Source organism: Triticum aestivum, chromosome 3A, assembly GCF_018294505.1.
Source record: "Triticum aestivum cultivar Chinese Spring chromosome 3A, IWGSC CS RefSeq v2.1, whole genome shotgun sequence".
In the NCBI taxonomy this organism is placed as follows: Eukaryota; Viridiplantae; Streptophyta; class Magnoliopsida; order Poales; family Poaceae; genus Triticum; species Triticum aestivum.
Window position 1 is genome coordinate 680,924,753 of NC_057800.1, and position 6,128 is coordinate 680,930,880.

General features: G+C 44.0%; 1 pseudogene; it reads right to left on the bottom strand.

Annotated features, from left to right (window-relative positions):
• Window positions 1–3,042: 3,042 nt before the first annotated feature.
• Window positions 3,043–5,225, bottom strand: LOC123057140 (uncharacterized; annotated as a pseudogene).
• Window positions 5,226–6,128: the final 903 nt, after the last annotated feature.

Genomic DNA, 6,128 nt, shown 5'->3' on the forward strand with positions numbered 1-6,128 from the left:
TTGAGTCAATTACACCAGTGATGCTTAAACTTGGCGCAAACGATCACTTTGGTGCTAGAACTTGCGACATACATTGAACTGATGCAACAACTTGGCTCGAACATGCAAATACGGTGCTAATCACATTTGGGTACGAAATCAATGTTGACTTGGCGCGCCAGCGTGGCATGGGGCCCACTGACAGTGACTGGAAGGCGTAGAGGTCTTTGGCCTTTTTTTGCGAAAGCACCCGCAAAAAAAATTATTTCTCACAAAAAGCCCCTATCAACGCAACAGCTGCCATTTCATTTTGACTCTATGACGCGTGGGGCCCACCTGTCAATACATGAAAATAAAAACGGATCGGACTCTCGAACTTGAGACCAATTGCTGGATAGCTAGCCGTCCAAGCAACTCCACCATTCACGTTCGCAATGAAAAATACTGATAACAGTCCTTAATGTAGTACAAGGAGGACCAGCGGCGAATCCAGAAAGAAAATGGAGGAGAGGCTCAAAGTTAAAGACGAGTAAATTAAACGCCTTTTAGAAGAAGAAAAAAGGCAATTTTATCCTAATCCGTTTGTGCAAATAAGCTCAAACTTTACCATGCCTTTTAGAAGAAAAAAAGAGGCAATTTTATCCTAATCCGCTAGCACATCGACTACTGCATTCCACATTGCGTGAATACGAAGCAAGGTTCTAAGATGTGAGCCCCAACGAGTAGCTCCTGGTCTAGATAGGTCAGTTTCTTGATGTAACCCAGTTCCAGCTGAGATCTTACCATGCTCCATCAATTTCATCAAATCATCATGATGCTTTGCAAGTAATGCATCTTTTCTCTTGCAAGAAGAACCCAGCTGAGTCACTATCAAGGGGAGATAATTGAAGAAATCAGCCATTGTGGTTGAAAAGATCTCCGGATTGTACCATTCAATGTGATTTCAAAATTATGCCCTTCAGCTTTGTTTCTTCCTTTAAACAAATAAGCTCTTCTAACTTCACTTCGAATTTCAGGGGCATAATCTTCTATTGGTATTCGATCTGCCGGATCACCAAAAATTTGACTTGGGTGAAATTCTTGGATAAGAAGCCTTGTTGTTTGTGGTTGGTTTATGCTCTCATCAATTGGGGGTTTGCTGCTCTCGTTTGAAGGGGGGTAGTATTCTCATCGATTGGGGGTTACTGCTCTGATTTGTTCGAATAAGGGGGTCCAAGTTTGGAATTTGGGTTGCTTCAGGTTCAGGAACAACAACATGGGGGGTGTTCGAACTACTTGCAAACCAACTGTGCAAAGTCTTCCTTTTCATTTCTACAAACAAACATAGAAATAATTCAATGATTATAAATAGAAGTCTAGAACTAAACTGGGCAAGCTAAATATGCTACTGGAATTCTGCAAAAAAAGCCAATACTAGGAGCCAGCATTGGTTAAGACTTAAGAGGAAAAACAACCTCTGGGCTCCGTTAGTCAAATGCGTTGGGGTTGGGGTCTTGGGGACCTGATGAGCCGGCGCGCTCCCAGCCACTGCCTTCTGGACGCCCCGAGCAGCCGAGCCCCTGACGCAGGGCTCCGGCAGTCCGCCCTAGCTGGCTCCGGCGGCGTCCGTGGGCGGCGTCGCGGCCTGCTCCGGCGGCGGCTAGGGTTGCGATGCGGCTGGGATGGGTGAGGCGTCGAGATGTGTTGCACGCACGTGGAATTGGTGGGCGAGAGCTGATGACCAGGACGAGATATGGGCCTGTGTTTTTTGGGCTGGGCTGGGCTGCACTGATGAGTAGTAATAAAAAAAATTGTTCGATTTTGGAGGGCAGGCTTGAGCCCATCCAAGCCTGCCCCTGCCCCTTGGATTCGCCGCTGAGGAGGACGCATCTGGGACTTCTATGAGCTACAAATAGCGCGGCACATTTTGCACGCACTAGCTTTTTAATATGTTTGTAAAACGTAAGTAATAAAAATAATGTGCGTATATTATATACAAACAATGATTAGTAAATTAAATTATTTAAATGTACGCCCATGTATTATAAAAATGTTTGGTAAATACGAACATTTAAATATTTATTAAATAAATATTTAATGGATACAAAATAATATAAACTTGTAACTTATATATAAATTATACAAAATGATGAATACAAACATTCATGCGGTATAATTTTCATACGTGATTTATTTTCAAAAATATTATATAATTTAAAAATTAGCCACGAATGTATATTCATATGAAAATTTAAATTTAAATTATGAATATTTATTTTTACAAACATTGAACTATTAAAATGTGCATATAATTATGAAAAACTTTGTAGAGTTAGAAAAATACTTTGGAATTTTAATGTTAAAGTACTTGTATTGTATTAATTATCCAAAAAATTGTAATTAATGAATATTATTTTAAATATATGAATACTTTTAAAATAATACGTGAACAAGTATGAAACGTAAGTTATTTAGCTTGTATGTATAATATTTATACAACACAAATAATTAAACGTTATTTTTATTACTGAGGTTATAATTTACATACCTTTTACAAATTTCTAAAAAACTACAGGTGCAAATGGGCTGCATCCACATTCATCACGGTCCATTCTAGGTCCACGAGCATGTTTGTTCCGCTACATTAAGTGTAGTTATCCATTTTGTGGCACCACTAAATTTGTTTATCCATTTTGTTACGTGAATACTAGAAGTTGTAGTGGCTACGTCCTATTGTGCAAGGAATGGTCGAGGGTTCGAGACAAGGGAGCTTCATTTTTGGTTAATTTTCACACTTCACTAACACCCACCCCTTGTAGAGCTGAAAAAAATAAAATGCCAATACAAGTGAAGGTTTTGCAAAAAAAAAAAGGCCACACGGACTCCGCTCTGCCTTCCCGTCACTGAAAGCAGGCCCGATGCTACATTGACATGCCAAGTCAGCATCATTTTGTATCCAAACATGATTTGCACCGTATTTGCACGGCCGAGTCAAATTTTTGTACCAGTTCAATGTATGCCACAAGTTCTAGCACCAAAGTGACCGTTTGCGGCAAGTTCAAACACCACCGGTGCAATTGACTCTTTTTTGTTTCTAATTTAGGAGCTCAAGCTCCAATTTTCATTTCCATGAAACCGGTAATACAAAGAACATCCAACACACGCGCTTACATGCATGCACAGAATAGATCTTCTTTCCTTTCACTTTTTACAATATACAGTACAATCTAAATCAGCTAGGCGTCTGTGTGTGTGTGTGGTTGAGACTTACGTCTAAGTATATGCAAATTAAGCACCTGTTCTATCTGTGTATGCGCGCGCAGATTCCTCTCGGTTCTGCATGCAAGCCGGTCATGCGCGCCTAGAGCTCACCTCCTGCCGCCAGCCGCCGTCGGCGAGAAGAAGAAGGACGGAGACGTGGACTTGGCCGGGCTGAGCACCCGGTACCCCGCCGGCCGGACCTTGCCGTTCCCGCTGCCGGCGCGCTGCAGGCCGCATATCGGCGATGACGGCGCCGCGGCGACCTCGCCGTCGTCGTCATGTGAACGTCGTGGTCCATGTGCCAGAGCACGTCGAGGAAGGCGTCGACGGCGCAGGGCAGGGCGAGGGGCCCCTGCGCCGCGTAGCCGTACTCCTGCTCGGCGTCGTCGAGGAGGCGCCGGAAGAGCGGGTGGTCGGCGCGGTCGGCGCGCACCTCGAACCGCTCCCACTCCGGCCCCACGTACACCGAGAAGCACCCCGGCGCCACCGCCGCGGACGACCGGCCGCCGCTGTTCAGCGCGGACCTGCACCGCTCCAGGGTCCTCGACACCAGGCTCTTCCTCGCGCCCTTGCTCGCCGCCATATATGCCGCCGGTGGACGTCGACCGACTCGAGACGGGGCTGGTGGCCAAGAGTGGATGTGATGGCCGGATTGTAAGGATGATGGCATGCATGAGAGAGGGGGCCGGTCGGGTTATGTACAAGCTAAGCAAGGTTGCCAAGGTCGTGGATACGTAGCTAGCACCAGCGCAGGGTCATATGGTGCTGGACGATCGAGGAGGAAGGCAAGGGTGGAGATGTACTCGTGCACTCTAAGTAATACTCCCCCGGTTTTTTTTTAGTCTGCATATAAAATTTGATCAAAGTCAAACTTTATAGAAAAAAAATATTAATATCTATAATATTAAAACTATATGGTATGAAAATTAATTTCATGATGCATTTAACAATATTGATTTCATATTGTGAATCTTGGTTTTTTTCTAAGACCTTAGTTAAAGTTAATAAAGTTTGACTTTAACCAAATCTTATATGCAAACTAAAAAGAAACGGAGGGGTACTATTAGGGTAACTAACTCCTGCCTTATTGCTGGGCCAGCTAATTAACCAAGTGTTCAGCAACAGATACTACTGCCTTAACCAAGTGTTTAGCAACAGATACTACTGCCTTATTACTGGCCATGCATGTGCATCGAAGAAGCAAGTGGATTTTGTGATTGCAGCGGCTATGGAAAAAGCTAATCGGGAAAGGCACGTGCTGTGGGGACTTACTTAATCCGGGAAAATCCTATAAGACCGGGTTATACACAGCGATCGTGAGATCCACTTGGACTGAGTCACTGAGGACACCTTGCAAGTCTCTGTTTCCAGTATCAAATCCTGATTCCCGCCGGCCTCGCCGAATCCCTCAAATCCTGAGTCCTCTTTCCTTCTCCCGTTCGCTCGCCACCACCGCCCACGTTTATCACAGGCAGGCAGCAATGCACATTTCAGATCGTATTATTGGATATTAAAAAATGATCCCCTTTATCACAGGAGCTTCAAATACCAAGAGCTAGCGTTTATTCACAAGGAACTTCAAATGGCAGGTGCTTTTATACAAATACCAGGAGCTTTTAGTCACAGTGTACATCAAATTCATTTATACAATACATTTGCTCCACAATCTGCATCAACTATCCTGTCTTAACTTGAGAAATTTCCGAAGAAAAATATACAAAGCATCAACAAATCCTAAACTACATGACAGGGGCATGCACAACAGCATATTGAGTTGGAGATCTGCTGATCTTTTTGCTGGATCTTCTGTCTTCCTTCTGCCTTTTGATGATCATCTTCAGTGTTGACAGAACAACATGTGCAGGCATCAGCAGAACACAACTTATCTGATCACCAGCAATTTTGTACTAGTTTGCACATGTATCAGCAGCTTGATTTGAACACTGCCAATAGAGCTATTGCACATTCTCAACGTGCCAAGATGCAGCCAGCAGCTCCATCCCCATGTGTATAGCTGCCTACTCCGCGGCGAGCTTGCCGGAGAAGCGAGCAGAGGAGTTGCGCTCAAGGGCGAGCTGCCGGAGCGCCGAGGAACGCGGTCGTGGTCGTGGGCGGCGGCGGCGGGCGAACGGGAGAAGGAAAGGGGACTCAGGATTTGGGGGATTCGGCGAGACTGACGGGAATCAGGATTTGATAGTGGAAACAGCGAAACTGGCCTGCGTGCGTTGAGATTCGGTCTTGCCAGGCGGTCTCACGATCGCTGTGTACGACCCGGGTCTTATAAGATTTTTTCCGGATGTAGTATATCAAATGGGCAATAATTGCCTCGGTCTAGTGGTCAACGCCCCGTGATTGTGATGTGGAAGAAGCTCTGCATCTGCATCTCTAGGCTTTGCTATGGCTAGACATGCACCAGCGACGTATCTCTTCTGAGCAAAGATCTCTATATTTCTGTGGCGATTACTTAATTATAAGTATATTCCACTTTCAACTCTTGTGTTGTGACCTTGTGACATGTTTTATCACATTTCAAGAATCTTGTCAGATTTTTGCGCCGTAGTTGTGCTCTTGTAACATGTATTTTCACCTACTTTTGTTTCTAGAAACACTAAAACATTGCTGTCAAATTTTTAGGCATGACAAATCTGACGTTTTTATGGCAATTTATATTTGTGTGATGACAATAAATTTAGTTTGCAAGCATGGCAATTTTCTAACAAAAAAAATTGAAATGAATTTACCGTGCTCGCCAACTAAACTTGCCATCTTCGGATAACATAATTTGCTATAAAAACATTTGATTTGTCATGGTTAAAAAACTAACGTCAGATCTGCAATGGAGTCCTTTGTTTTTACCCGAAAGTTAAAGCTGAATCCATCATCTTGTTTTTACTTACACATGTACCGCC